Raw genomic sequence first — 26236 nt, 5'->3', positions numbered from 1 at the left:
AGCACGGGGTGTGAGCGAGGTGGCGGTTAGGCGAGAGGGCTGTTGGTGGGACAGGTGGGGCAGCGGGGCAGTTGTGGAAGGGGGGTACGTGTGGGTGTTGCTGTGGGTCGTTGTGGTGGGGCAGTGTGCTTCGGGGTGTCCCAGTGCCCCTGTCCGTGCCGCGATGGGGCTGTAGCACCGGGTGGGAGCGAGGTGGCGGGTCCACGGGGGGGCTGTTGGCGGGGTAGGGGGCTGTTGCGGAGGGGGGCAACATGCAGGTGTTGCTGTGGGTTGTTGGGTGGGCAGGTGTGCTTTGCGGTGTCCCGGCGCCCCTCTCTGTTCCTCGGTGGGGCTGTAGCACGGGGTGAGATCGAGGTGGCGGTTACGGGAGAGGTGGACTGTTTGCGGGGCAGGGGGGCTGTTGTGGAGAGGGTGTACGTGCGGGTGTTGCTGTGGGTGTTTGTGATGGGTCGGTGTGCTTCGGGGTGTCCCAGTGCCCCCGTGCGTGCCGCGGTGGGGCTGTAGCGCGGGGTGGGAGCGAGGTGGCGGGTCCCCGAGATGGGTGTTGGCGGAGCAGGGGGTGCCTACGGCCATACCACCCTGAGAACGCGCGATCTCGTCTGATCTCGGAAGCTAAGCAGGGTCGGGCCCGGTTAGTACTTGGATGGGAGACCGCCTGGGAATACCGGGTGCTGTAGGCTTTTGCCGGTGGCTGGGGGGCCTGGGGGGTGTGGGGGCGGCCCCCGTTTTGGTGTTGGGGTGTTGCGGGTGGGGTGTTGGGGAGGGTGAGGTGTGGGGGGGCTACGTGCGGGTGTTGCGGGTGGGCTGTTGCGGGAGGCAGGTGTGCGGGGGGGATGTTTGGGTGTTGCTGTGGGTGATTGGGTGGGGGCTGGTGTGCTTCAGGGTGTCCCCGTGCCTCCCTCTCTGTGCCCCAGTGGGGCTGTAGCACGAGGTGGGAGGAAGGGGGCTGCTGGCAGGGCAGGTGGGGCAGGGGGTCTTTTGTGTGTGGGGGGCATGTGCAGGTGTTGCTGTGGGTCTTTGTGGTTTGGCGGGTGTGCTTCGGGGTGTCCCAGTGCCCCTGTGCGTGCCCCGGTGGGGCTGTGGTGCGGGATGGCAGCGAGGTGGCGGTTAGGTGAGAGGGCTGCTGGCCAGTCAGGGGGGCTGTTGTGAGTGGGCGTTATGTGCGGGTGTTGCTGTGGGTCATTTTGTGGGGGCGGGTGTGCTTCAGGGTGACCGCATGCCTCCCTCCGTGCCGCGGTGGGGCTGTAGCACGGGGTGTGAGCGAGGTGGCGGTTAGGCGAGAGGGCTGTTGGTGGGACAGGTGGGGCAGCGGGGCAGTTGTGGAAGGGGGGTACGTGTGGGTGTTGCTGTGGGTCGTTGTGGTGGGGCAGTGTGCTTCGGGGTGTCCCAGTGCCCCTGTCCGTGCCGCGATGGGGCTGTAGCACCGGGTGGGAGCGAGATGGCAGGTCCACGGGGGGGCTGTTGGCGGGGTAGGGGGCTGTTGCAGGGGGGGCAACATGCGGGTGTTGCTGTGGGTTGTTGGGTGGGCAGGTGTGCTTTGCGGTGTCCCGGCGCCCCTCTCTGTTCCTCGGTGGGGCTGTAGCACGGGGTGAGATCGAGGTGGCGGTTACGGGAGAGGTGGACTGTTTGCGGGGCAGGGGGGCTGTTGTGGAGAGGGTGTACGTGCGGGTGTTGCTGTGGGTGTTTGTGATGGGTCGGTGTGCTTCGGGGTGTCCCAGTGCCTCCCTCTCTGTGCCCCAGTGGGGCTGTAGCACGAGGTGGGAGGAAGGGGGCTGCTGGCAGGGCAGGTGGGGCAGGGGGTCTTTTGTGTGTGGGGGGCATGTGCAGGTGTTGCTGTGGGTCTTTGTGGTTTGGCGGGTGTGCTTCGGGGTGTCCCAGTGCCCCTGTGCGTGCCCCGGTGGGGCTGTGGTGCGGGATGGCAGCGAGGTGGCGGTTAGGTGAGAGGGCTGCTGGCCGGTCAGGGGGGCTGTTGTGAGTGGGCGTTATGTGCGGGTGTTGCTGTGGGTCATTTTGTGGGGGCGGGTGTGCTTCAGGGTGACCGCATGCCTCCCTCCGTGCCGCGGTGGGGCTGTAGCACGGGGTGAGATCGAGGTGGCGGTTACGGGAGAGGTGGACTGTTTGCGGGGCAGGGGGGCTGTTGTGGAGAGGGTGTACGTGCGGGTGTTGCTGTGGGTGTTTGTGATGGGTCGGTGTGCTTCGGGGTGTCCCAGTGCCCCCGTGCGTTCCGCGGTGGGGCTGTAGCGCGGGGTGGGAGCGAGGTGGCGGGTCCCCGAGACGGGTGTTGGCGGAGCAGGGGGTGCCTACGGCCATACCACCCTGAGAACGCCCGATCTCGTCTGGTCTCGGAAGCTAAGCAGGGTCGGGCCCGGTTAGTACTTGGATGGAAGACCGCCTGGGAATACCGGGTGCTGTAGGCTTTTGCCGGTGGCTGGGGGGCCTGGGGGGTGTGTGGGCGGCCCCCGTTTTGGTGTTGGGGTGTTGCGGGTGGGGTGTTGGGGAGGGTGAGGTGTGGGGGGGCTACGTGCGGGTGTTGCGGATGGGCTGTTGCGGGAGGCAGGTGTGCGGGGGGGATGTTTGGGTGTTGCTGTGGGTGATTGGGTGGGGGCTGGTGTGCTTCAGGGTGTCCCCGTGCCTCCCTCTCTGTGCCCCAGTGGGGCTGTAGCACGAGGTGGGAGGAAGGGGGCTGCTGGCAGGGCAGGTGGGGCAGGGGGTCTTTTGTGTGGGGGGGTTATGTGCGGGTGTTGCTGTGGGTCATTTTGTGGGGGCGGGTGTGCTTCAGGGTGACCACGTGCCTCTCTCCGTGCCGCGGTGGGGCTGTAGCACGGGGTGTGAGCGAGGTGGTGGTTAGGCGAGAGGGCTGTTGGTGGGACAGGTGGGGCAGCGGGGCAGTTGTGGAGGGTGTGTATGTGTGGATGTTGCTGTGGGTCGTTGTGGTGGGGCAGTGTGGTTCTGGGTGTCCCATTGCCCCTGTCCGTGCCGCGATGGGGCTGTAGCACCGGGTGGGAGCGAGGTGGCGGGTCCACGGGGGGGCTGTTGGCGGGGTAGGGGGCTGTTGCGGGGGGGGCAACATGCGGGTGTTGCTGTGGGTTGTTGGGTGGGCAGGTGTGCTTTGCGGTGTCCCGGCGCCCCTCTCTGTTCCTCGGTGGGGCTGTAGCACGGGGTGAGATCGAGGTGGCGGTTACGGGAGAGGTGGACTGTTTGCGGGGCAGGGGGGCTGTTGTGGAGAGGGTGTACGTGCGGGTGTTGCTGTGGGTGTTTGTGATGGGTCGGTGTGCTTCGGGGTGTCCCAGTGCCCCCGTGCGTGCCGCGGTGGGGCTGTAGCGCGGGGTGGGAGCGAGGTGGCGGGTCCCCGAGACGGGTGTTGGCGGAGCAGGGGGTGCCTACGGCCATACCACCCTGAGAACGCCCGATCTCGTCTGATCTCGGAAGCTAAGCAGGGTCGGGCCCGGTTAGTACTTGGATGGGAGACCGCCTGGGAATACCGGGTGCTGTAGGCTTTTGCCGGTGGCTGGGGGGCCTGGGGGGTGTGGGGGCGGCCCCCGTTTTGGTGTTGGGGTGTTGCGGGTGGGGTGTTGGGGAGGGTGAGGTGTGGGGGGGCTACGTGCGGGTGTTGCGGGTGGGCTGTTGCGGGAGGCAGGTGTGCGGGGGGGATGTTTGGGTGTTGCTGTGGGTGATTGGGTGGGGGCTGGTGTGCTTCAGGGTGTCCCCGTGCCTCCCTGTCTGTGCCCCAGTGGGGCTGTAGCACGAGGTGGGAGGAAGGGGGCTGCTGGCAGGGCAGGTGGGGCAAGGGGTCTTTTGTGTGGGGGGGTTATGTGCGGGTGTTGCTGTGGGTCATTTTGTGGGGGCGGGTGTGCTTCAGGGTGACCGCGTGCCTCTCTCCGTGCCGCGGTGGGGCTGTAGCACGGGGTGTGAGCGAGGTGGCGGTTAGGCGAGAGGGCTGTTGGTGGGACAGGTGGGGCAGCGGGGCAGTTGTGGAGGGTGTGTATGTGTGGGTGTTGCTGTGGGTCGTTGTGGTGGGGCAGTGTGGTTCGGGGTGTCCCATTGCCCCTGTCCGTGCCGCGATGGGGCTGTAGCACCGGGTGGGAGCGAGGTGGCGGGTCCACGGGGGGGCTGTTGGCGGGGTAGGGGGCTGTTGCGGGGGGGGCAACATGCGGGTGTTGCTGTGGGTTGTTGGGTGGGCAGGTGTGCTTTGCGGTGTCCCGGCGCCCCTCTCTGTTCCTCGGTGGGGCTGTAGCACGGGGTGAGATCGAGGTGGCGGTTACGGGAGAGGTGGACTGTTTGCGGGGCAGGGGGGCTGTTGTGGAGAGGGTGTACGTGCGGGTGTTGCTGTGGGTGTTTGTGATGGGTCGGTGTGCTTCGGGGTGTCCCAGTGCCCCCGTGCGTGCCGCGGTGGGGCTGTAGCGCGGGGTGGGAGCGAGGTGGCGGGTCCCCGAGACGGGTGTTGGCGGAGCAGAGGGTGCCTACGGCCATACCACCCTGAGAACGCCCGATCTCGTCTGATCTCGGAAGCTAAGCAGGGTCGGGCCCGGTTAGTACTTGGATGGGAGACCGCCTGGGAATACCGGGTGCTGTAGGCTTTTGCCGGTGGCTGGGGGGCCTGGGGGGTGTGTGGGCGGCCCCCGTTTTGGTGTTGGGGTGTTGCGGGTGGGGTGTTGGGGAGGGTGAGGTGTGGGGGGGCTACGTGCGGGTGTTGCGGGTGGGCTGTTGCGGGAGGCAGGTGTGCGGGGGGGATGTTTGGGTGTTGCTGTGGGTGATTGGGTGGGGGCTGGTGTGCTTCAGGGTGTCCCGGCGCCCCTCTCTGTTCCTCAGTGGGGCTGTAGCACGGGGTGAGATCGAGGTGGCGGTTACGGGAGAGGTGGACTGTTTGCGGGGCAGGGGGGCTGTTGTGGAGAGGGTGTACGTGCGGGTGTTGCTGTGGGTGTTTGTGATGGGTCGGTGTGCTTCGGGGTGTCCCAGTGCCCCCGTGCGTGCCGCGGTGGGGCTGTAGCGCGGGGTGGGAGCGAGGTGGCGGGTCCCCGAGACGGGTGTTGGCGGAGCAGGGGGTGCCTACGGCCATACCACCCTGAGAACGCCCGATCTCGTCTGATCTCGGAAGCTAAGCAGGGTCGGGCCCGGTTAGTACTTGGATGGGAGACCGCCTGGGAATACCGGGTGCTGTAGGCTTTTGCCGGTGGCTGGGGGGCCTGGGGGGTGTGGGGGCGGCCCCCGTTTTGGTGTTGGGGTGTTGCGGGTGGGGTGTTGGGGAGGGTGAGGTGTGGGGGGGCTACGTGCGGGTGTTGCGGGTGGGCTGTTGCGGGAGGCAGGTGTGCGGGGGGGATGTTTGGGTGTTGCTGTGGGTGATTGGGTGGGGGCTGGTGTGCTTCAGGGTGTCCCCGTGCCTCCCTGTCTGTGCCCCAGTGGGGCTGTAGCACGAGGTGGTAGGAAGGGGGCTGCTGGCAGGGCAGGTGGGGCAGGGGGTCTTTTGTGTGGGGGGGGCACGTGCAGGTGTTGCTGTGGGTCTTTGTGGTTTGGCCGGTGTGCTTCGGGGTGTCCCAGTGCCCCTGTGCGTGCCCCGGTGGGGCTGTGGTGCGGGATGGCAGCGAGGTGGCGGTTAGGTGAGAGGGCTGCTGGCCGGTCAGGGGGGCTGTTGTGAGTGGGCGTTATGTGCGGGTGTTGCTGTGGGTCATTTTGTGGGGGCGGGTGTGCTTCAGGGTGACCGCATGCCTCTCTCCGTGCCGCGGTGGGGCTGTAGCACGGGGTGTGAGCGAGGTGGCGGTTAGGCGAGAGGGCTGTTGGTGGGACAGGTGGGGCAGCGGGGCAGTTGTGGAGGGTGTGTATGTGTGGATGTTGCTGTGGGTCGTTGTGGTGGGGCAGTGTGGTTCGGGGTGTCCCATTGCCCCTGTCCGTGCCGCGATGGGGCTGTAGCACCGGGTGGGAGCGAGGTGGCGGGTCCACGGGGGGGCTGTTGGCGGGGTAGGGGGCTGTTGCGGGGGGGGCAACATGCGGGTGTTGCTGTGGGTTGTTGGGTGGGCAGGTGTGCTTTGCGGTGTCCCGGCGCCCCTCTCTGTTCCTCGGTGGGGCTGTAGCACGGGGTGAGATCGAGGTGGCGGTTACGGGAGAGGTGGACTGTTTGCGGGGCAGGGGGGCTGTTGTGGAGAGGGTGTACGTGCGGGTGTTGCTGTGGGTGTTTGTGATGGGTCGGTGTGCTTCGGGGTGTCCCAGTGCCCCCGTGCGTGCCGCGGTGGGGCTGTAGCGCGGGGTGGGAGCGAGGTGGCGGGTCCCCGAGACGGGTGTTGGCGGAGCAGAGGGTGCCTACGGCCATACCACCCTGAGAACGCCCGATCTCGTCTGATCTCGGAAGCTAAGCAGGGTCGGGCCCGGTTAGTACTTGGATGGGAGACCGCCTGGGAATACCGGGTGCTGTAGGCTTTTGCCGGTGGCTGGGGGGCCTGGGGGGTGTGTGGGCGGCCCCCGTTTTGGTGTTGGGGTGTTGCGGGTGGGGTGTTGGGGAGGGTGAGGTGTGGGGGGGCTACGTGCGGGTGTTGCGGGTGGGCTGTTGCGGGAGGCAGGTGTGCGGGGGGGATGTTTGGGTGTTGCTGTGGGTGATTGGGTGGGGGCTGGTGTGCTTCAGGGTGTCCCGGCGCCCCTCTCTGTTCCTCAGTGGGGCTGTAGCACGGGGTGAGATCGAGGTGGCGGTTACGGGAGAGGGGGGCTGTTGGCCGGGCAGGGGGGCTGTTGTGGAGGGGGGGTACGTGCGGGTGTTGCTGTGGGTGTTTATGTTGGGTCGGTGTGCTTCGGGGTGTCCCAGTGCCCCCGTGCGTGCCGCGGTGGGGCTGTAGCGCGGGGTGGGAGCGAGGTGGCGGGTCCCCGAGACGGGTGTTGGCGGAGCAGGGGGTGCCTACGGCCATACCACCCTGAGAACGCCCGATCTCGTCTGATCTCGGAAGCTAAGCAGGGTCGGGCCCGGTTAGTACTTGGATGGGAGACCGCCTGGGAATACCGGGTGCTGTAGGCTTTTGCCGGTGGCTGGGGGGCCTGGGGGGTGTGGGGGCGGCCCCCGTTTTGGTGTTGGGGTGTTGCGGGTGGGGTGTTGGGGAGGGTGAGGTGTGGGGGGGCTACGTGCGGGTGTTGCGGGTGGGCTGTTGCGGGAGGCAGGTGTGCGGGGGGGATGTTTGGGTGTTGCTGTGGGTGATTGGGTGGGGGCTGGTGTGCTTCAGGGTGTCCCGGCGCCCCTCTCTGTTCCTCAGTGGGGCTGTAGCACGGGGTGAGATCGAGGTGGCGGTTACGGGAGAGGGGGGCTGTTGGCCGGGCAGGGGGGCTGTTGTGGAGGGGGGGTACGTGCGGGTGTTGCTGTGGGTGTTTATGTTGGGTCGGTGTGCTTCGGGGTGTCCCAGTGCCCCCGTGCGTGCCGCGGTGGGGCTGTAGCGCGGGGTGGGAGCGAGGTGGCGGGTCCCCGAGACGGGTGTTGGCGGAGCAGGGGGTGCCTACGGCCATACCACCCTGAGAACGCCCGATCTCGTCTGATCTCGGAAGCTAAGCAGGGTCGGGCCCGGTTAGTACTTGGATGGGAGACCGCCTGGGAATACCGGGTGCTGTAGGCTTTTGCCGGTGGCTGGGGGGCCTGGGGGGTGTGGGGGCGGCCCCCGTTTTGGTGTTGGGGTGTTGCGGGTGGGGTGTTGGGGAGGGTGAGGTGTGGGGGGGCTACGTGCGGGTGTTGCGGGTGGGCTGTTGCGGGAGGCAGGTGTGCGGGGGGGATGTTTGGGTGTTGCTGTGGGTGATTGGGTGGGGGCTGGTGTGCTTCAGGGTGTCCCCGTGCCTCCCTGTCTGTGCCCCAGTGGGGCTGTAGCACGAGGTGGGAGGAAGGGGGCTGCTGGCAGGGCAGGTGGGGCAGGGGGTCTTTTGTGTGGGGGGGTTATGTGCGGGTGTTGCTGTGGGTCATTTTGTGGGGGCGGGTGTGCTTCAGGGTGACCACGTGCCTCTCTCCGTGCCGCGGTGGGGCTGTAGCACGGGGTGTGAGCGAGGTGGTGGTTAGGCGAGAGGGCTGTTGGTGGGACAGGTGGGGCAGCGGGGCAGTTGTGGAGGGTGTGTATGTGTGGATGTTGCTGTGGGTCGTTGTGGTGGGGCAGTGTGGTTCGGGGTGTCCCATTGCCCCTGTCCGTGCCGCGATGGGGCTGTAGCACCGGGTGGGAGCGAGGTGGTGGGTCCACGGGGGGGCTGTTGGCGGGGTAGGGGGCTGTTGCGGGGGGGGCAACATGCGGGTGTTGCTGTGGGTTGTTGGGTGGGCAGGTGTGCTTTGCGGTGTCCCGGCGCCCCTCTCTGTTCCTCGGTGGGGCTGTAGCACGGGGTGAGATCGAGGTGGCGGTTACGGGAGAGGTGGACTGTTTGCGGGGCAGGGGGGCTGTTGTGGAGAGGGTGTACGTGCGGGTGTTGCTGTGGGTGTTTGTGATGGGTCGGTGTGCTTCGGGGTGTCCCAGTGCCCCCGTGCGTGCCGCGGTGGGGCTGTAGCGCGGGGTGGGAGCGAGGTGGCGGGTCCCCGAGACGGGTGTTGGCGGAGCAGGGGGTGCCTACGGCCATACCACCCTGAGAACGCCCGATCTCGTCTGATCTCGGAAGCTAAGCAGGGTCGGGCCCGGTTAGTACTTGGATGGGAGACCGCCTGGGAATACCGGGTGCTGTAGGCTTTTGCCGGTGGCTGGGGGGCCTGGGGGGTGTGGGGGCGGCCCCCGTTTTGGTGTTGGGGTGTTGCGGGTGGGGTGTTGGGGAGGGTGAGGTGTGGGGGGGCTACGTGCGGGTGTTGCGGGTGGGCTGTTGCGGGAGGCAGGTGTGCGGGGGGGATGTTTGGGTGTTGCTGTGGGTGATTGGGTGGGGGCTGGTGTGCTTCAGGGTGTCCCCGTGCCTCCCTGTCTGTGCCCCAGTGGGGCTGTAGCACGAGGTGGGAGGAAGGGGGCTGCTGGCAGGGCAGGTGGGGCAGGGGGTCTTTTGTGTGGGGGGGTTATGTGCGGGTGTTGCTGTGGGTCATTTTGTGCGGGCGGGTGTGCTTCAGGGTGACCGCGTGCCTCTCTCCGTGCCGCGGTGGGGCTGTAGCACGGGGTGTGAGCGAGGTGGCGGTTAGGCGAGAGGGCTGTTGGTGGGACAGGTGGGGCAGCGGGGCAGTTGTGGAGGGTGTGTATGTGTGGGTGTTGCTGTGGGTCGTTGTGGTGGGGCAGTGTGGTTCGGGGTGTCCCATTGCCCCTGTCCGTGCCGCGATGGGGCTGTAGCACCGGGTGGGAGCGAGGTGGCGGGTCCACGGGGGGGCTGTTGGCGGGGTAGGGGGCTGTTGCGGGGGGGGCAACATGCGGGTGTTGCTGTGGGTTGTTGGGTGGGCAGGTGTGCTTTGCGGTGTCCCGGCGCCCCTCTCTGTTCCTCGGTGGGGCTGTAGCACGGGGTGAGATCGAGGTGGCGGTTACGGGAGAGGTGGACTGTTTGCGGGGCAGGGGGGCTGTTGTGGAGAGGGTGTACGTGCGGGTGTTGCTGTGGGTGTTTGTGATGGGTCGGTGTGCTTCGGGGTGTCCCAGTGCCCCCGTGCGTGCCGCGGTGGGGCTGTAGCGCGGGGTGGGAGCGAGGTGGCGGGTCCCCGAGACGGGTGTTGGCGGAGCAGAGGGTGCCTACGGCCATACCACCCTGAGAACGCCCGATCTCGTCTGATCTCGGAAGCTAAGCAGGGTCGGGCCCGGTTAGTACTTGGATGGGAGACCGCCTGGGAATACCGGGTGCTGTAGGCTTTTGCCGGTGGCTGGGGGGCCTGGGGGGTGTGTGGGCGGCCCCCGTTTTGGTGTTGGGGTGTTGCGGGTGGGGTGTTGGGGAGGGTGAGGTGTGGGGGGGCTACGTGCGGGTGTTGCGGGTGGGCTGTTGCGGGAGGCAGGTGTGCGGGGGGGATGTTTGGGTGTTGCTGTGGGTGATTGGGTGGGGGCTGGTGTGCTTCAGGGTGTCCCGGCGCCCCTCTCTGTTCCTCAGTGGGGCTGTAGCACGGGGTGAGATCGAGGTGGCGGTTACGGGAGAGGTGGACTGTTTGCGGGGCAGGGGGGCTGTTGTGGAGAGGGTGTACGTGCGGGTGTTGCTGTGGGTGTTTGTGATGGGTCGGTGTGCTTCGGGGTGTCCCAGTGCCCCCGTGCGTGCCGCGGTGGGGCTGTAGCGCGGGGTGGGAGCGAGGTGGCGGGTCCCCGAGACGGGTGTTGGTGGAGCAGGGGGTGCCTACGGCCATACCACCCTGAGAACGCCCGATCTCGTCTGATCTCGGAAGCTAAGCAGGGTCGGGCCCGGTTAGTACTTGGATGGGAGACCGCCTGGGAATACCGGGTGCTGTAGGCTTTTGCCGGTGGCTGGGGGGCCTGGGGGGTGTGGGGGCGGCCCCCGTTTTGGTGTTGGGGTGTTGCGGGTGGGGTGTTGGGGAGGGTGAGGTGTGGGGGGGCTACGTGCGGGTGTTGCGGGTGGGCTGTTGCGGGAGGCAGGTGTGCGGGGGGGATGTTTGGGTGTTGCTGTGGGTGATTGGGTGGGGGCTGGTGTGCTTCAGGGTGTCCCCGTGCCTCCCTGTCTGTGCCCCAGTGGGGCTGTAGCACGAGGTGGTAGGAAGGGGGCTGCTGGCAGGGCAGGTGGGGCAGGGGGTCTTTTGCGGGGGGGGGGCACGTGCAGGTGTTGCTGTGGGTCTTTGTGGTTTGGCGGGTGTGCTTCGGGGTGTCCCAGTGCCCCTGTGCGTGCCCCGGTGGGGCTGTGGTGCGGGATGGCAGCGAGGTGGCGGTTAGGTGAGAGGGCTGCTGGCCGGTCAGGGGGGCTGTTGTGAGTGGGCGTTATGTGCGGGTGTTGCTGTGGGTCATTTTGTGGGGGCGGGTGTGCTTCAGGGTGACCGCATGCCTCTCTCCGTGCCGCGGTGGGGCTGTAGCACGGGGTGTGAGCGAGGTGGCGTTTAGGCGAGAGGGCTGTTGGTGGGACAGGTGGGGCAGCGGGGCAGTTGTGGAAGGGGGGTACGTGTGGGTGTTGCTGTGGGTCGTTGTGGTGGGGCAGTGTGGTTCGGGGTGTCCCATTGCCCCTGTCCGTGCCGCGATGGGGCTGTAGCACCGGGTGGGAGCGAGGTGGCGGGTCCACGGGGGGGCTGTTGGCGGGGTAGGGGGCTGTTGCGGGGGGGGCAACATGCGGGTGTTGCTGTGGGTTGTTGGGTGGGCAGGTGTGCTTTGCGGTGTCCCGGCGCCCCTCTCTGTTCCTCGGTGGGGCTGTAGCACGGGGTGAGATCGAGGTGGCGGTTACGGGAGAGGTGGACTGTTTGCGGGGCAGGGGGGCTGTTGTGGAGAGGGTGTACGTGCGGGTGTTGCTGTGGGTGTTTGTGATGGGTCGGTGTGCTTCGGGGTGTCCCAGTGCCCCCGTGCGTGCCGCGGTGGGGCTGTAGCGCGGGGTGGGAGCGAGGTGGCGGGTCCCCGAGACGGGTGTTGGCGGAGCAGGGGGTGCCTACGGCCATACCACCCTGAGAACGCCCGATCTCGTCTGATCTCGGAAGCTAAGCAGGGTCGGGCCCGGTTAGTACTTGGATGGGAGACCGCCTGGGAATACCGGGTGCTGTAGGCTTTTGCCGGTGGCTGGGGGGCCTGGGGGGTGTGGGGGCGGCCCCCGTTTTGGTGTTGGGGTGTTGCGGGTGGGGTGTTGGGGAGGGTGAGGTGTGGGGGGGCTACGTGCGGGTGTTGCGGGTGGGCTGTTGCGGGAGGCAGGTGTGCGGGGGGGATGTTTGGGTGTTGCTGTGGGTGATTGGGTGGGGGCTGGTGTGCTTCAGGGTGTCCCGGCGCCCCTCTCTGTTCCTCAGTGGGGCTGTAGCACGGGGTGAGATCGAGGTGGCGGTTACGGGAGAGGGGGGCTGTTGGCCGGGCAGGGGGGCTGTTGTGGAGGTGGGGTACGTGCGGGTGTTGCTGTGGGTGTTTATGTTGGGTCGGTGTGCTTCGGGGTGTCCCAGTGCCCCCGTGCGTGCCACGGTGGGGCTGTAGCGCGGGGTGGGAGCGAGGTGGCGGGTCCCCGAGACGGGTGTTGGCGGAGCAGGGGGTGCCTACGGCCATACCACCCTGAGAACGCCCGATCTCGTCTGATCTCGGAAGCTAAGCAGGGTCGGGCCCGGTTAGTACTTGGATGGGAGACCGCCTGGGAATACCGGGTGCTGTAGGCTTTTGCCGGTGGCTGGGGGGCCTGGGGGGTGTGGGGGCGGCCCCCGTTTTGGTGTTGGGGTGTTGCGGGTGGGGTGTTGGGGAGGGTGAGGTGTGGGGGGGCTACGTGCGGGTGTTGCGGGTGGGCTGTTGCGGGAGGCAGGTGTGCAGGGGGGATGTTTGGGTGTTGCTGTGGGTGATTGGGTGGGGGCTGGTGTGCTTCAGGGTGTCCCCGTGCCTCCCTGTCTGTGCCCCAGTGGGGCTGTAGCACGAGGTGGGAGGAAGGGGGCTGCTGGCAGGGCAGGTGGGGCAGGGGGTCTTTTGTGTGTGGGGGTTATGTGCGGGTGTTGCTGTGGGTCATTTTGTGGGGGCGGGTGTGCTTCAGGGTGACCGCGTGCCTCTCTCCGTGCCGCGGTGGGGCTGTAGCACGGGGTGTGAGCGAGGTGGCGGTTAGGCGAGAGGGCTGTTGGTGGGACAGGTGGGGCAGCGGGGCAGTTGTGGAGGGTGTGTATGTGTGGGTGTTGCTGTGGGTCGTTGTGGTGGGGCAGTGTGGTTCGGGGTGTCCCATTGCCCCTGTCCGTGCCGCGATGGGGCTGTAGCACCGGGTGGGAGCGAGGTGGCGGGTCCACGGGGGGGCTGTTGGCGGGGTAGGGGGCTGTTGCAGGGGGGGCAACATGCGGGTGTTGCTGTGGGTTGTTGGGTGGGCAGGTGTGCTTTGCGGTGTCCCGGCGCCCCTCTCTGTTCCTCGGTGGGGCTGTAGCACGGGGTGAGATCGAGGTGGCGGTTACGGGAGAGGTGGACTGTTTGCGGGGCAGGGGGGCTGTTGTGGAGAGGGTGTACGTGCGGGTGTTGCTGTGGGTGTTTGTGATGGGTCGGTGTGCTTCGGGGTGTCCCAGTGCCCCCGTGCGTGCCGCGGTGGGGCTGTAGCGCGGGGTGGGAGCGAGGTGGCGGGTCCCCGAGACGGGTGTTGGCGGAGCAGGGGGTGCCTACGGCCATACCACCCTGAGAACGCCCGATCTCGTCTGATCTCGGATGCTAAGCAGGGTCGGGCCCGGTTAGTACTTGGATGGGAGACCGCCTGGGAATACCGGGTGCTGTAGGCTTTTGCCGGTGGCTGGGGGGCCTGGGGGGTGTGTGGGCGGCCCCCGTTTTGGTGTTGGGGTGTTGCGGGTGGGGTGTTGGGGAGGGTGAGGTGTGGGGGGGCTACGTGCGGGTGTTGCGGGTGGGCTGTTGCGGGAGGCAGGTGTGCGGGGGGGATGTTTGGGTGTTGCTGTGGGTGATTGGGTGGGGGCTGGTGTGCTTCAGGGTGTCCCGGCGCCCCTCTCTGTTCCTCAGTGGGGCTGTAGCACGGGGTGAGATCGAGGTGGCGGTTACGGGAGAGGGGGGCTGTTGGCCGGGCAGGGGGGGTGTTGTGGAGGTGGGGTACGTGCGGGTGTTGCTGTGGGTGTTTATGTTGGGTCGGTGTGCTTCGGGGTGTCCCAGCGCCCCCGTGCGTGCCACGGTGGGGCTGTAGCGCGGGGTGGGAGCGAGGTGGCGGGTCCCCGAGACGGGTGTTGGCGGAGCAGGGGGTGCCTACGGCCATACCACCCTGAGAACGCCCGATCTCGTCTGATCTCGGAAGCTAAGCAGGGTCGGGCCCGGTTAGTACTTGGATGGGAGACCGCCTGGGAATACCGGGTGCTGTAGGCTTTTGCCGGTGGCTGGGGGGCCTGGGGGGTGTGTGGGCGGCCCCCGTTTTGGTGTTGGGGTGTTGCGGGTGGGGTGTTGGGGAGGGTGAGGTGTGGGGGGGCTACGTGCGGGTGTTGCGGGTGGGCTGTTGCGGGAGGCAGGTGTGCAGGGGGGATGTTTGGGTGTTGATGTGGGTGATTGGGTGGGGGCTGGTGTGCTTCAGGGTGTCCCCGTGCCTCCCTGTCTGTGCCCCAGTGGGGCTGTAGCACGAGGTGGGAGGAAGGGGGCTGCTGGCAGGGCAGGTGGGGCAGGGGGTCTTTTGTGGGGGGGGGGCACGTGCAGGTGTTGCTGTGGGTCTTTGTGGTTTGGCGGGTGTGCTTCGCGGTGTCCCAGTGCCCCTGTGCGTGCCCCGGTGGGGCTGTGGTGCGGGATGGCAGCGAGGTGGCGGTTAGGTGAGAGGGCTGCTGGCCGGTCAGGGGGGCTGTTGTGAGTGGGCGTTATGTGCGGGTGTTGCTGTGGGTCATTTTGTGGGGGCGGGTGTGCTTCAGGGTGACCGCATGCCTCTCTCCGTGCCGCGGTGGGGCTGTAGCACGGGGTGTGAGCGAGGTGGCGGTTAGGCGAGAGGGCTGTTGGTGGGACAGGTGGGGCAGCGGGGCAGTTGTGGAGGGTGTGTATGTGTGGATGTTGCTGTGGGTCGTTGTGGTGGGGCAGTGTGGTTCGGGGTGTCCCATTGCCCCTGTCCGTGCCGCGATGGGGCTGTAGCACCGGGTGGGAGCGAGGTGGCGGGTCCACGGGGGGGCTGTTGGCGGGGTAGGGGGCTGTTGCGGGGGGGGCAACATGCGGGTGTTGCTGTGGGTTGTTGGGTGGGCAGGTGTGCTTTGCGGTGTCCCGGCGCCCCTCTCTGTTCCTCGGTGGGGCTGTAGCACGGGGTGAGATCGAGGTGGCGGTTACGGGAGAGGTGGACTGTTTGCGGGGCAGGGGGGCTGTTGTGGAGAGGGTGTACGTGCGGGTGTTGCTGTGGGTGTTTGTGATGGGTCGGTGTGCTTCGGGGTGTCCCAGTGCCCCCGTGCGTGCCACGGTGGGGCTGTAGCGCGGGGTGGGAGCGAGGTGGCGGGTCCCCGAGACGGGTGTTGGCGGAGCAGGGGGTGCCTACGGCCATACCACCCTGAGAACGCCCGATCTCGTCTGATCTCGGAAGCTAAGCAGGGTCGGGCCCGGTTAGTACTTGGATGGGAGACCGCCTGGGAATACCGGGTGCTGTAGGCTTTTGCCGGTGGCTGGGGGGCCTGGGGGGTGTGGGGGCGGCCCCCGTTTTGGTGTTGGGGTGTTGCGGGTGGGGTGTTGGGGAGGGTGAGGTGTGGGGGGGCTACGTGCGGGTGTTGCGGGTGGGCTGTTGCGGGAGGCAGGTGTGCGGGGGGGATGTTTGGGTGTTGCTGTGGGTGATTGGGTGGGGGCTGGTGTGCTTCAGGGTGTCCCGGCGCCCCTCTCTGTTCCTCAGTGGGGCTGTAGCACGGGGTGAGATCGAGGTGGCGGTTACGGGAGAGGGGGGCTGTTGGCCGGGCAGGGGGGCTGTTGTGGAGGTGGGGTACGTGCGGGTGTTGCTGTGGGTGTTTATGTTGGGTCGGTGTGCTTCGGGGTGTCCCAGTGCCCCCGTGCGTGCCGCGGTGGGGCTGTAGCGCGGGGTGGGAGCGAGGTGGCGGGTCCCCGAGACGGGTGTTGGCGGAGCAGGGGGTGCCTACGGCCATACCACCCTGAGAACGCCCGATCTCGTCTGATCTCGGAAGCTAAGCAGGGTCGGGCCCGGTTAGTACTTGGATGGGAGACCGCCTGGGAATACCGGGTGCTGTAGGCTTTTGCCGGTGGCTGGGGGGCCTGGGGGGTGTGGGGGCGGCCCCCGTTTTGGTGTTGGGGTGTTGCGGGTGGGGTGTTGGGGAGGGTGAGGTGTGGGGGGGCTACGTGCGGGTGTTGCGGGTAGGCTGTTGCGGGAGGCAGGTGTGCGGGGGGGATGTTTGGGTGTTGCTGTGGGTGATTGGGTGGGGGCTGGTGTGCTTCAGGGTGTCCCCATGCCTCCCTGTCTGTGCCCCAGTGGGGCTGTAGCACGAGGTGGGAGAAAGGGGGCTGCTGGCAGGGCAGGTGGGGCAGGGGGTCTTTTGTGTGTGGGGGTTATGTGCGGGTGTTGCTGTGGGTCATTTTGTAGGGGCGGGTGTGCTTCAGGTTGACCGCGTGCCTCTCTCCGTGCCGCGGTGGGGCTGTAGCACGGGGTGTGAGCGAGGTGGTGGTTAGGCGAGAGGGCTGTTGGTGGGACAGGTGGGGCAGCGGGGCAGTTGTGGAGGGTGTGTATGTGTGGGTGTTGCTGTGGGTCGTTGTGGTGGGGCAGTGTGGTTCGGGGTGTCCCATTGCCCCTGTCCGTGCCGCGATGGGGCTGTAGCACCGGGTGGGAGCGAGGTGGCGGGTCCACGGGGGGGCTGTTGGCGGGGTAGGGGGCTGTTGCGGGGTGGGCAACATGCGGGTGTTGCTGTGGGTTGTTGGGTGGGCAGGTGTGCTTTGCGGTGTCCCGGCGCCCCTCTCTGTTCCTCGGTGGGGCTGTAGCACGGGGTGAGATCGAGGTGGCGGTTACGGGAGAGGTGGACTGTTTGCGGGGCAGGGGGGCTGTTGTGGAGAGGGTGTACGTGCGGGTGTTGCTGTGGGTGTTTGTGATGGGTCGGTGTGCTTCGGGGTGTCCCAGTGCCCCCGTGCGTGCCGCGGTGGGGCTGTAGCGCGGGGTGGGAGCGAGGTGGCGGGTCCCCGAGACGGGTGTTGGCGGAGCAGGGGGTGCCTACGGCCATACCACCCTGAGAACGCCCGATCTCGTCTGATCTCGGATGCTAAGCAGGGTCGGGCCCGGTTAGTACTTGGATGGGAGACCGCCTGGGAATACCGGGTGCTGTAGGCTTTTGCCGGTGGCTGGGGGGCCTGGGGGGTGTGTGGGCGGCCCCCGTTTTGGTGTTGGGGTGTTGCGGGTGGGGTGTTGGGGAGGGTGAGGTGTGGGGGGGCTACGTGCGGGTGTTGCGGGTGGGCTGTTGCGGGAGGCAGGTGTGCAGGGGGGATGTTTGGGTGTTGCTGTGGGTGATTGGGTGGGGGCTGGTGTGCTTCAGGGTGTCCCCGTGCCTCCCTGTCTGTGCCCCAGTGGGGCTGTAGCACGAGGTGGGAGGAAGGGGGCTGCTGGCAGGGCAGGTGGGGCAGGGGGTCTTTTGTGTGTGGGGGTTATGTGCGGGTGTTGCTGTGGGTCATTTTGTGGGGGCGGGTGTGCTTCAGGGTGACCGCGTGCCTCTCTCCGTGCCGCGGTGGGGCTGTAGCACGGGGTGTGAGCGAGGTGGTGGTTAGGCGAGAGGGCTGTTGGTGGGACAGGTGGGGCAGCGGGGCAGTTGTGGAGGGTGTGTATGTGTGGGTGTTGCTGTGGGTCGTTGTGGTGGGGCAGTGTGGTTCGGGGTGTCCCATTGCCCCTGTCCGTGCCGCGATGGGGCTGTAGCACCGGGTGGGAGCGAGGTGGCGGGTCCACGGGGGGGCTGTTGGCGGGGTAGGGGGCTGTTGCGGGGGGGGCAACATGCGGGTGTTGCTGTGGGTTGTTGGGTGGGCAGGTGTGCTTTGCGGTGTCCCGGCGCCCCTCTCTGTTCCTCGGTGGGGCTGTAGCACGGGGTGAGATCGAGGTGGCGGTTACGGGAGAGGTGGACTGTTTGCGGGGCAGGGGGGCTGTTGTGGAGGGGGTGTACGTGCAGGTGTTGCTGTGGGTGTTTGTGATGGGTCGGTGTGCTTCGGGGTGTCCCAGTGCCCCCGTGCGTGCCGCGGTGGGGCTGTAGCGCGGGGTGGGAGCGAGGTGGCGGGTCCCCGAGACGGGTGTTGGCAGAGCAGGGGGTGCCTACGGCCATACCACCCTGAGAACGCCCGATCTCGTCTGATCTCGGATGCTAAGCAGGGTCGGGCCCGGTTAGTACTTGGATGGGAGACCGCCTGGGAATACCGGGTGCTGTAGGCTTTTGCCGGTGGCTGGGGGGCCTGGGGGGTGTGGGGGCGGCCCCCGTTTTGGTGTTGGGGTGTTGCGGGTGGGGTGTTGGGGAGGGTGAGGTGTGGGGGGGCTACGTGCGGGTGTTGCGGGTGGGCTGTTGCGGGAGGCAGGTGTGCGGGGGGGATGTTTGGGTGTTGCTGTGGGTGATTGGGTGGGGGCTGGTGTGCTTCAGGGTGTCCCCGTGCCTCCCTGTCTGTGCCCCAGTGGGGCTGTAGCACGAGGTGGGAGGAAGGGGGCTGCTGGCAGGGCAGGTGGGGCAGGGGGTCTTTTGTGTGGGGGGGGCACGTGCAGGTGTTGCTGTGGGTCTTTGTGGTTTGGCGGGTGTGCTTCGGGGTGTCCCAGTGCCCCTGTGCGTGCCCCGGTGGGGCTGTGGTGCGGGATGGCAGCGAGGTGGCGGTTAGGTGAGAGGGCTGCTGGCCGGTCAGGGGGGCTGTTGTGAGTGGGCGTTATGTGCGGGTGTTGCTGTGGGTCATTTTGTGGGGGCGGGTGTGCTTCAGGGTGACCGCGTGCCTCTCTCCGTGCCGCGGTGGGGCTGTAGCACGGGGTGTGAGCGAGGTGGCGTTTAGGCGAGAGGGCTGTTGGTGGGACAGGTGGGGCAGCGGGGCAGTTGTGGAAGGGGGGTACGTGTGGGTGTTGCTGTGGGTCATTGTGGTGGGGCAGTGTGGTTCGGGGTGTCCCATTGCCCCTGTCCGTGCCGCGATGGGGCTGTAGCACCGGGTGGGAGCGAGGTGGCGGGTCCACGGGGGGGCTGTTGACGGGGTAGGGGGCTGTTGCGGGGGGGGCAACATGCGGGTGTTGCTGTGGGTTGTTGGGTGGGCAGGTGTGCTTTGCGGTGTCCCGGCGCCCCTCTCTGTTCCTCGGTGGGGCTGTAGCACGGGGTGAGATCGAGGTGGCGGTTACGGGAGAGGTGGACTGTTTGCGGGGCAGGGGGGCTGTTGTGGAGAGGGTGTACGTGCGGGTGTTGCTGTGGGTGTTTGTGATGGGTCGGTGTGCTTCGGGGTGTCCCAGTGCCCCCGTGCGTGCCGCGGTGGGGCTGTAGCGCGGGGTGGGAGCGAGGTGGCGGGTCCCCGAGACGGGTGTTGGCGGAGCAGGGGGTGCCTACGGCCATACCACCCTGAGAACGCCCGATCTCGTCTGATCTCGGATGCTAAGCAGGGTCGGGCCCGGTTAGTACTTGGATGGGAGACCGCCTGGGAATACCGGGTGCTGTAGGCTTTTGCCGGTGGCTGGGGGGCCTGGGGGGTGTGTGGGCGGCCCCCGTTTTGGTGTTGGGGTGTTGCGGGTGGGGTGTTGGGGAGGGTGAGGTGTGGGGGGGCTACGTGCGGGTGTTGCGGGTGGGCTGTTGCGGGAGGCAGGTGTGCAGGGGGGATGTTTGGGTGTTGCTGTGGGTGATTGGGTGGGGGCTGGTGTGCTTCAGGGTGTCCCCGTGCCTCCCTGTCTGTGCCCCAGTGGGGCTGTAGCACGAGGTGGGAGGAAGGGGGCTGCTGGCAGGGCAGGTGGGGCAGGGGGTCTTTTGTGTGTGGGGGTTATGTGCGGGTGTTGCTGTGGGTCATTTTGTGGGGGCGGGTGTGCTTCAGGGTGACCGCGTGCCTCTCTCCGTGCCGCGGTGGGGCTGTAGCACGGGGTGTGAGCGAGGTGGTGGTTAGGCGAGAGGGCTGTTGGTGGGACAGGTGGGGCAGCGGGGCAGTTGTGGAGGGTGTGTATGTGTGGGTGTTGCTGTGGGTCGTTGTGGTGGGGCAGTGTGGTTCGGGGTGTCCCATTGCCCCTGTCCGTGCCGCGATGGGGCTGTAGCACCGGGTGGGAGCGAGGTGGCGGGTCCACGGGGGGGCTGTTGGCGGGGTAGGGGGCTGTTGCGGGGGGGGCAACATGCGGGTGTTGCTGTGGGTTGTTGGGTGGGCAGGTGTGCTTTGCGGTGTCCCGGCGCCCCTCTCTGTTCCTCGGTGGGGCTGTAGCACGGGGTGAGATCGAGGTGGCGGTTACGGGAGAGGTGGACTGTTTGCGGGGCAGGGGGGCTGTTGTGGAGAGGGTGTACGTGCGGGTGTTGCTGTGGGTGTTTGTGATGGGTCGGTGTGCTTCGGGGTGTCCCAGTGCCCCCGTGCGTGCCGCGGTGGGGCTGTAGCGCGGGGTGGGAGCGAGGTGGCGGGTCCCCGAGACGGGTGTTGGCGGAGCAGGGGGTGCCTACGGCCATACCACCCTGAGAACGCCCGATCTCGTCTGATCTCGGATGCTAAGCAGGGTCGGGCCCGGTTAGTACTTGGATGGGAGACCGCCTGGGAATACCGGGTGCTGTAGGCTTTTGCCGGTGGCTGGGGGGCCTGGGGGGTGTGGGGGCGGCCCCCGTTTTGGTGTTGGGGTGTTGCGGGTGGGGTGTTGGGGAGGGTGAGGTGTGGGGGGGCTACGTGCGGGTGTTGCGGGTGGGCTGTTGCGGGAGGCAGGTGTGCAGGGGGGATGTTTGGGTGTTGCTGTGGGTGATTGGGTGGGGGCTGGTGTGCTTCAGGGTGTCCGCGTGCCTCCCTGTCTGTGCCCCAGTGGGGCTGTAGCACGAGGTGGGAGGAAGGGGGCTGCTGGCAGGGCAGGTGGGGCAGGGGGTCTTTTGTGTGTGGGGGTTATGTGCGGGTGTTGCTGTGGGTCATTTTGTGGGGGCGGGTGTGCTTCAGGGTGACCGCGTGCCTCTCTCCGTGCCGCGGTGGGGCTGTAGCACGGGGTGTGAGCGAGGTGGTGGTTAGGCGAGAGGGCTGTTGGTGGGACAGGTGGGGCAGCGGGGCAGTTGTGGAGGGTGTGTATGTGTGGGTGTTGCTGTGGGTCGTTGTGGTGGGGCAGTGTGGTTCGGGGTGTCCCATTGCCCCTGTCCGTGCCGCGATGGGGCTGTAGCACCGGGTGGGAGCGAGGTGGCGGGTCCACGGGGGGGTCTGTTGGCGGGGTAGGGGGCTGTTGCGGGGGGGGCAACATGCGGGTGTTGCTGTGGGTTGTTGGGTGGGCAGGTGTGCTTTGCGGTGTCCCGGCGCCCCTCTCTGTTCCTCGGTGGGGCTGTAGCACGGGGTGAGATCGAGGTGGCGGTTACGGGAGAGGTGGACTGTTTGCGGGGCAGGGGGGCTGTTGTGGAGAGGGTGTACGTGCGGGTGTTGCTGTGGGTGTTTGTGATGGGTCGGTGTGCTTCGGGGTGTCCCAGTGCCCCCGTGCGTGCCGCGGTGGGGCTGTAGCGCGGGGTGGGAGCGAGGTGGCGGGTCCCCGAGACGGGTGTTGGCGGAGCAGGGGGTGCCTACGGCCATACCACCCTGAGAACGCCCGATCTCGTCTGATCTCGGATGCTAAGCAGGGTCGGGCCCGGTTAGTACTTGGATGGGAGACCGCCTGGGAATACCGGGTGCTGTAGGCTTTTGCCGGTGGCTGGGGGGCCTGGGGGGTGTGGGGGCGGCCCCCGTTTTGGTGTTGGGGTGTTGCGGGTGGGGTGTTGGGGAGGGTGAGGTGTGGGGGGGCTACGTGCGGGTGTTGCGGGTGGGCTGTTGCGGGAGGCAGGTGTGCGGGGGGGATGTTTGGGTGTTGCTGTGGGTGATTGGGTGGGGGCTGGTGTGCTTCAGGGTGTCCCCGTGCCTCCCTGTCTGTGCCCCAGTGGGGCTGTAGCACGAGGTGGGAGGAAGGGGGCTGCTGGCAGGGCAGGTGGGGCAGGGGGTCTTTTGTGTGGGGGGGGCACGTGCAGGTGTTGCTGTGGGTCTTTGTGGTTTGGCGGGTGTGCTTCGGGGTGTCCCAGTGCCCCTGTGCGTGCCCCGGTGGGGCTGTGGTGCGGGATGGCAGCGAGGTGGCGGTTAGGTGAGAGGGCTGCTGGCCGGTCAGGGGGGCTGTTGTGAGTGGGCGTTATGTGCGGGTGTTGCTGTGGGTCATTTTGTGGGGGCGGGTGTGCTTCAGGGTGACCGCGTGCCTCTCTCCGTGCCGCGGTGGGGCTGTAGCACGGGGTGTGAGCGAGGTGGCGTTTAGGCGAGAGGGCTGTTGGTGGGACAGGTGGGGCAGCGGGGCAGTTGTGGAAGGGGGGTACGTGTGGGTGTTGCTGTGGGTCATTGTGGTGGGGCAGTGTGGTTCGGGGTGTCCCATTGCCCCTGTCCGTGCCGCGATGGGGCTGTAGCACCGGGTGGGAGCGAGGTGGCGGGTCCACGGGGGGGCTGTTGACGGGGTAGGGGGCTGTTGCGGGGGGGGCAACATGCGGGTGTTGCTGTGGGTTGTTGGGTGGGCAGGTGTGCTTTGCGGTGTCCCGGCGCCCCTCTCTGTTCCTCGGTGGGGCTGTAGCACGGGGTGAGATCGAGGTGGCGGTTACGGGAGAGGTGGACTGTTTGCGGGGCAGGGGGGCTGTTGTGGAGAGGGTGTACGTGCGGGTGTTGCTGTGGGTGTTTGTGATGGGTCGGTGTGCTTCGGGGTGTCCCAGTGCCCCCGTGCGTGCCGCGGTGGGGCTGTAGCGCGGGGTGGGAGCGAGGTGGCGGGTCCCCGAGACGGGTGTTGGCGGAGCAGGGGGTGCCTACGGCCATACCACCCTGAGAACGCCCGATCTCGTCTGATCTTGGAAGCTAAGCAGGGTCGTGCCCGGTTAGTACTTGGATGGGAGACCGCCTGGGAATACCGGGTGCTGTAGGCTTTTGCCGGTGGCTGGGGGGCCTGGGGGGTGTGGGGGCGGCCCCCGTTTTGGTGTTGGGGTGTTGCGGGTGGGGTGTTGGGGAGGGTGAGGTGTGGGGGGGCTACGTGCGGGTGTTGCGGGTGGGCTGTTGCGGGAGGCAGGTGTGCGGGGGGGATGTTTGGGTGTTGCTGTGGGTGATTGGGTGGGGGCTGGTGTGCTTCAGGGTGTCCCGGCGCCCCTCTCTGTTCCTCAGTGGGGCTGTAGCACGGGGTGAGATCGAGGTGGCGGTTACGGGAGAGGTGGACTGTTTGCGGGGCAGGGGGGCTGTTGTGGAGAGGGTGTACGTGCGGGTGTTGCTGTGGGTGTTTGTGATGGGTCGGTGTGCTTCGGGGTGTCCCAGTGCCCCCGTGCGTGCCGCGGTGGGGCTGTAGCGCGGGGTGGGAGCGAGGTGGCGGGTCCCCGAGACGGGTGTTGGCGGAGCAGCGGGTGCCTACGGCCATACCACCCTGAGAACGCCCGATCTCGTCTGATCTCGGAAGCTAAGCAGGGTCGGGCCCGGTTAGTACTTGGATGGGAGACCGCCTGGGAATACCGGGTGCTGTAGGCTTTTGCCGGTGGCTGGGGGGCCTGGGGGGTGTGTGGGCGGCCCCCGTTTTGGTGTTGGGGTGTTGCGGGTGGGGTGTTGGGGAGGGTGAGGTGTGGGGGGGCTACGTGCGGGTGTTGCGGGTGGGCTGTTGCGGGAGGCAGGTGTGCGGGGGGGATGTTTGGGTGTTGCTGTGGGTGATTGGGTGGGGGCTGGTGTGCTTCAGGGTGTCCCCGTGCCTCCCTGTCTGTGCCCCAGTGGGGCTGTAGCACGAGGTGGGAGGAAGGGGGCTGCTGGCAGGGCAGGTGGGGCAGGGGGTCTTTTGTGTGGGGGGGGCACGTGCAGGTGTTGCTGTGGGTCTTTGTGGTTTGGCGGGTGTGCTTCGGGGTGTCCCAGTGCCCCTGTGCGTGCCCCGGTGGGGCTGTGGTGCGGGATGGCAGCGAGGTGGCGGTTAGGTGAGAGGGCTGCTGGCCGGTCAGGGGGGCTGTTGTGAGTGGGCGTTATGTGCGGGTGTTGCTGTGGGTCATTTTGTGGGGGCGGGTGTGCTTCAGGGTGACCGCGTGCCTCTCTCCGTGCCGCGGTGGGGCTGTAGCACGGGGTGTGAGCGAGGTGGCGTTTAGGCGAGAGGGCTGTTGGTGGGACAGGTGGGGCAGCGGGGCAGTTGTGGAAGGGGGGTACGTGTGGGTGTTGCTGTGGGTCATTGTGGTGGGGCAGTGTGGTTCGGGGTGTCCCATTGCCCCTGTCCGTGCCGCGATGGGGCTGTAGCACCGGGTGGGAGCGAGGTGGTGGGTCCACGGGGGGGCTGTTGACGGGGTAGGGGGCTGTTGCGGGGGGGGCAACATGCGGGTGTTGCTGTGGGTTGTTGGGTGGGCAGGTGTGCTTTGCGGTGTCCCGGCGCCCCTCTCTGTTCCTCGGTGGGGCTGTAGCACGGGGTGAGATCGAGGTGGCGGTTACGGGAGAGGTGGACTGTTTGCGGGGCAGGGGGGCTGTTGTGGAGAGGGTGTACGTGCGGGTGTTGCTGTGGGTGTTTGTGATGGGTCGGTGTGCTTCGGGGTGTCCCAGTGCCCCCGTGCGTGCCGCGGTGGGGCTGTAGCGCGGGGTGGGAGCGAGGTGGCGGGTCCCCGAGACGGGTGTTGGCGGAGCAGGGGGTGCCTACGGCCATACCACCCTGAGAACGCCCGATCTCGTCTGATCTCGGAAGCTAAGCAGGGTCGGGCCCGGTTAGTACTTGGATGGGAGACCGCCTGGGAATACCGGGTGCTGTAGGCTTTTGCCGGTGGCTGGGGGGCCTGGGGGGTGTGGGGGCGGCCCCCGTTTTGGTGTTGGGGTGTTGCGGGTGGGGTGTTGGGGAGGGTGAGGTGTGGGGGGGCTACGTGCGGGTGTTGCGGGTGGGCTGTTGCGGGAGGCAGGTGTGCGGGGGGGATGTTTGGGTGTTGCTGTGGGTGATTGGGTGGGGGCTGGTGTGCTTCAGGGTGTCCCGGCGCCCCTCTCTGTTCCTCAGTGGGGCTGTAGCACGGGGTGAGATCGAGGTGGCGGTTACGGGAGAGGTGGACTGTTTGCGGGGCAGGGGGGCTGTTGTGGAGAGGGTGTACGTGCGGGTGTTGCTGTGGGTGTTTGTGATGGGTCGGTGTGCTTCGGGGTGTCCCAGTGCCCCTGTGCGTGCCGCGGTGGGGCTGTAGCGCGGGGTGGGAGCGAGGTGGCGGGTCCCCGAGACGGGTGTTGGCGGAGCAGGGGGTGCCTACGGCCATACCACCCTGAGAACGCCCGATCTCGTCTGATCTCGGAAGCTAAGCAGGGTCGGGCCCGGTTAGTACTTGGATGGGAGACCGCCTGGGAATACCGGGTGCTGTAGGCTTTTGCCGGTGGCTGGGGGGCCTGGGGGGTGTGGGGGCGGCCCCCGTTTTGGTGTTGGGGTGTTGCGGGTGGGGTGTTGGGGAGGGTGAGGTGTGGGGGGGCTACGTGCGGGTGTTGCGGGTGGGCTGTTGCGGGAGGCAGGTGTGCGGGGGGGATGTTTGGGTGTTGCTGTGGGTGATTGGGTGGGGGCTGGTGTGCTTCAGGGTGTCCCCGTGCCTCCCTGTCTGTGCCCCAGTGGGGCTGTAGCACGAGGTGGGAGGAAGGGGGCTGCTGGCAGGGCAGGTGGGGCAGGGGGTCTTTTGTGTGTGGGGGTTATGTGCGGGTGTTGCTGTGGGTCATTTTGTGGGGGCGGGTGTGCTTCAGGGTGACCGCGTGCCTCTCTCCGTGCCGCGGTGGGGCTGTAGCACGGGGTGTGAGCGAGGTGGTGGTTAGGCGAGAGGGCTGTTGGTGGGACAGGTGGGGCAGCGGGGCAGTTGTGGAGGGTGTGTATGTGTGGGTGTTGCTGTGGGTCGTTGTGGTGGGGCAGTGTGGTTCGGGGTGTCCCATTGCCCCTGTCCGTGCCGCGATGGGGCTGTAGCACCGGGTGGGAGCGAGGTGGCGGGTCCACGGGGGGGTCTGTTGGCGGGGTAGGGGGCTGTTGCGGGGGGGGCAACATGCGGGTGTTGCTGTGGGTTGTTGGGTGGGCAGGTGTGCTTTGCGGTGTCCCGGCGCCCCTCTCTGTTCCTCGGTGGGGCTGTAGCACGGGGTGAGATCGAGGTGGCGGTTACGGGAGAGGTGGACTGTTTGCGGGGCAGGGGGGCTGTTGTGGAGAGGGTGTACGTGCGGGTGTTGCTGTGGGTGTTTGTGATGGGTCGGTGTGCTTCGGGGTGTCCCAGTGCCCCCGTGCGTGCCGCGGTGGGGCTGTAGCGCGGGGTGGGAGCGAGGTGGCGGGTCCCCGAGACGGGTGTTGGCGGAGCAGGGGGTGCCTACGGCCATACCACCCTGAGAACGCCCCATCTCGTCTGATCTCGGATGCTAAGCAGGGTCGGGCCCGGTTAGTACTTGGATGGGAGACCGCCTGGGAATACCGGGTGCTGTAGGCTTTTGCCGGTGGCTGGGGGGCCTGGGGGGTGTGGGGGCAGCCCCCGTTTTGGTGTTGGGGTGTTGCGGGTGGGGTGTTGGGGAGGGTGAGGTGTGGGGGGGCTACGTGCGGGTGTTGCGGGTGGGCTGTTGCGGGAGGCAGGTGTGCGGGGGGGATGTTTGGGTGTTGCTGTGGGTGATTGGGTGGGGGCTGGTGTGCTTCAGGGTGTCCCCGTGCCTCCCTCTCTGTGCCCCAGTGGGGCTGTAGCACGAGGTGGGAGGAAGGGGGCTGCTGG

At 67.6% G+C, this 26236-nt stretch overlaps 27 non-coding genes across 27 annotated transcripts; all 27 read left to right on the top strand.

Moving 5' to 3' along the window:
- Positions 1-561: 561 nt before the first annotated feature.
- On the top strand, positions 562-680 carry LOC142085900 (5S ribosomal RNA). The gene has a single exon (XR_012674862.1). It is a non-coding gene; the product is annotated as a 5S ribosomal RNA (ribosomal RNA).
- Positions 681-2298: 1618 nt separating this feature from the next.
- Positions 2299-2417, top strand: LOC142085901 (5S ribosomal RNA). The gene has a single exon (XR_012674863.1). It is a non-coding gene; the product is annotated as a 5S ribosomal RNA (ribosomal RNA).
- A 961-nt stretch (positions 2418-3378) lies between these two features.
- On the top strand, positions 3379-3497 carry LOC142085955 (5S ribosomal RNA). The gene has a single exon (XR_012674916.1). It is a non-coding gene; the product is annotated as a 5S ribosomal RNA (ribosomal RNA).
- Positions 3498-4458: 961 nt separating this feature from the next.
- LOC142085954 (5S ribosomal RNA) lies at positions 4459-4577 on the top strand. Its single transcript, XR_012674915.1, has one exon. It is a non-coding gene; the product is annotated as a 5S ribosomal RNA (ribosomal RNA).
- Positions 4578-5044: 467 nt separating this feature from the next.
- LOC142085953 (5S ribosomal RNA) lies at positions 5045-5163 on the top strand. The gene has a single exon (XR_012674914.1). It is a non-coding gene; the product is annotated as a 5S ribosomal RNA (ribosomal RNA).
- Positions 5164-6289: 1126 nt separating this feature from the next.
- LOC142085952 (5S ribosomal RNA) lies at positions 6290-6408 on the top strand. The gene has a single exon (XR_012674913.1). It is a non-coding gene; the product is annotated as a 5S ribosomal RNA (ribosomal RNA).
- Positions 6409-6875: 467 nt separating this feature from the next.
- LOC142085951 (5S ribosomal RNA) lies at positions 6876-6994 on the top strand. Its single transcript, XR_012674912.1, has one exon. It is a non-coding gene; the product is annotated as a 5S ribosomal RNA (ribosomal RNA).
- A 467-nt stretch (positions 6995-7461) lies between these two features.
- Positions 7462-7580, top strand: LOC142085950 (5S ribosomal RNA). The gene has a single exon (XR_012674911.1). It is a non-coding gene; the product is annotated as a 5S ribosomal RNA (ribosomal RNA).
- A 961-nt stretch (positions 7581-8541) lies between these two features.
- LOC142085948 (5S ribosomal RNA) lies at positions 8542-8660 on the top strand. The gene has a single exon (XR_012674909.1). It is a non-coding gene; the product is annotated as a 5S ribosomal RNA (ribosomal RNA).
- Positions 8661-9621: 961 nt separating this feature from the next.
- LOC142085947 (5S ribosomal RNA) lies at positions 9622-9740 on the top strand. The gene has a single exon (XR_012674908.1). It is a non-coding gene; the product is annotated as a 5S ribosomal RNA (ribosomal RNA).
- Positions 9741-10207: 467 nt separating this feature from the next.
- Positions 10208-10326, top strand: LOC142085946 (5S ribosomal RNA). The gene has a single exon (XR_012674907.1). It is a non-coding gene; the product is annotated as a 5S ribosomal RNA (ribosomal RNA).
- A 1126-nt stretch (positions 10327-11452) lies between these two features.
- LOC142085945 (5S ribosomal RNA) lies at positions 11453-11571 on the top strand. The gene has a single exon (XR_012674906.1). It is a non-coding gene; the product is annotated as a 5S ribosomal RNA (ribosomal RNA).
- Positions 11572-12038: 467 nt separating this feature from the next.
- On the top strand, positions 12039-12157 carry LOC142085944 (5S ribosomal RNA). The gene has a single exon (XR_012674905.1). It is a non-coding gene; the product is annotated as a 5S ribosomal RNA (ribosomal RNA).
- Positions 12158-13118: 961 nt separating this feature from the next.
- On the top strand, positions 13119-13237 carry LOC142085899 (5S ribosomal RNA). The gene has a single exon (XR_012674861.1). It is a non-coding gene; the product is annotated as a 5S ribosomal RNA (ribosomal RNA).
- A 467-nt stretch (positions 13238-13704) lies between these two features.
- Positions 13705-13823, top strand: LOC142085943 (5S ribosomal RNA). Its single transcript, XR_012674904.1, has one exon. It is a non-coding gene; the product is annotated as a 5S ribosomal RNA (ribosomal RNA).
- Positions 13824-14949: 1126 nt separating this feature from the next.
- Positions 14950-15068, top strand: LOC142085942 (5S ribosomal RNA). Its single transcript, XR_012674903.1, has one exon. It is a non-coding gene; the product is annotated as a 5S ribosomal RNA (ribosomal RNA).
- A 467-nt stretch (positions 15069-15535) lies between these two features.
- Positions 15536-15654, top strand: LOC142085941 (5S ribosomal RNA). Its single transcript, XR_012674902.1, has one exon. It is a non-coding gene; the product is annotated as a 5S ribosomal RNA (ribosomal RNA).
- A 961-nt stretch (positions 15655-16615) lies between these two features.
- Positions 16616-16734, top strand: LOC142085965 (5S ribosomal RNA). Its single transcript, XR_012674926.1, has one exon. It is a non-coding gene; the product is annotated as a 5S ribosomal RNA (ribosomal RNA).
- A 961-nt stretch (positions 16735-17695) lies between these two features.
- LOC142085964 (5S ribosomal RNA) lies at positions 17696-17814 on the top strand. The gene has a single exon (XR_012674925.1). It is a non-coding gene; the product is annotated as a 5S ribosomal RNA (ribosomal RNA).
- A 1126-nt stretch (positions 17815-18940) lies between these two features.
- Positions 18941-19059, top strand: LOC142085963 (5S ribosomal RNA). Its single transcript, XR_012674924.1, has one exon. It is a non-coding gene; the product is annotated as a 5S ribosomal RNA (ribosomal RNA).
- A 961-nt stretch (positions 19060-20020) lies between these two features.
- LOC142085962 (5S ribosomal RNA) lies at positions 20021-20139 on the top strand. Its single transcript, XR_012674923.1, has one exon. It is a non-coding gene; the product is annotated as a 5S ribosomal RNA (ribosomal RNA).
- Positions 20140-21101: 962 nt separating this feature from the next.
- On the top strand, positions 21102-21220 carry LOC142085961 (5S ribosomal RNA). Its single transcript, XR_012674922.1, has one exon. It is a non-coding gene; the product is annotated as a 5S ribosomal RNA (ribosomal RNA).
- A 1126-nt stretch (positions 21221-22346) lies between these two features.
- LOC142085903 (5S ribosomal RNA) lies at positions 22347-22465 on the top strand. The gene has a single exon (XR_012674865.1). It is a non-coding gene; the product is annotated as a 5S ribosomal RNA (ribosomal RNA).
- Positions 22466-22932: 467 nt separating this feature from the next.
- LOC142085940 (5S ribosomal RNA) lies at positions 22933-23051 on the top strand. The gene has a single exon (XR_012674901.1). It is a non-coding gene; the product is annotated as a 5S ribosomal RNA (ribosomal RNA).
- A 1126-nt stretch (positions 23052-24177) lies between these two features.
- LOC142085939 (5S ribosomal RNA) lies at positions 24178-24296 on the top strand. Its single transcript, XR_012674900.1, has one exon. It is a non-coding gene; the product is annotated as a 5S ribosomal RNA (ribosomal RNA).
- A 467-nt stretch (positions 24297-24763) lies between these two features.
- LOC142085937 (5S ribosomal RNA) lies at positions 24764-24882 on the top strand. Its single transcript, XR_012674898.1, has one exon. It is a non-coding gene; the product is annotated as a 5S ribosomal RNA (ribosomal RNA).
- A 962-nt stretch (positions 24883-25844) lies between these two features.
- LOC142085905 (5S ribosomal RNA) lies at positions 25845-25963 on the top strand. The gene has a single exon (XR_012674867.1). It is a non-coding gene; the product is annotated as a 5S ribosomal RNA (ribosomal RNA).
- Positions 25964-26236: the final 273 nt, after the last annotated feature.

The sequence above is a fragment of the Calonectris borealis genome, chromosome 9, assembly GCF_964195595.1.
Source record: "Calonectris borealis chromosome 9, bCalBor7.hap1.2, whole genome shotgun sequence".
In the NCBI taxonomy this organism is placed as follows: Eukaryota; Metazoa; Chordata; class Aves; order Procellariiformes; family Procellariidae; genus Calonectris; species Calonectris borealis.
This window is presented reverse-complemented; position numbering and strand designations above follow the sequence as displayed.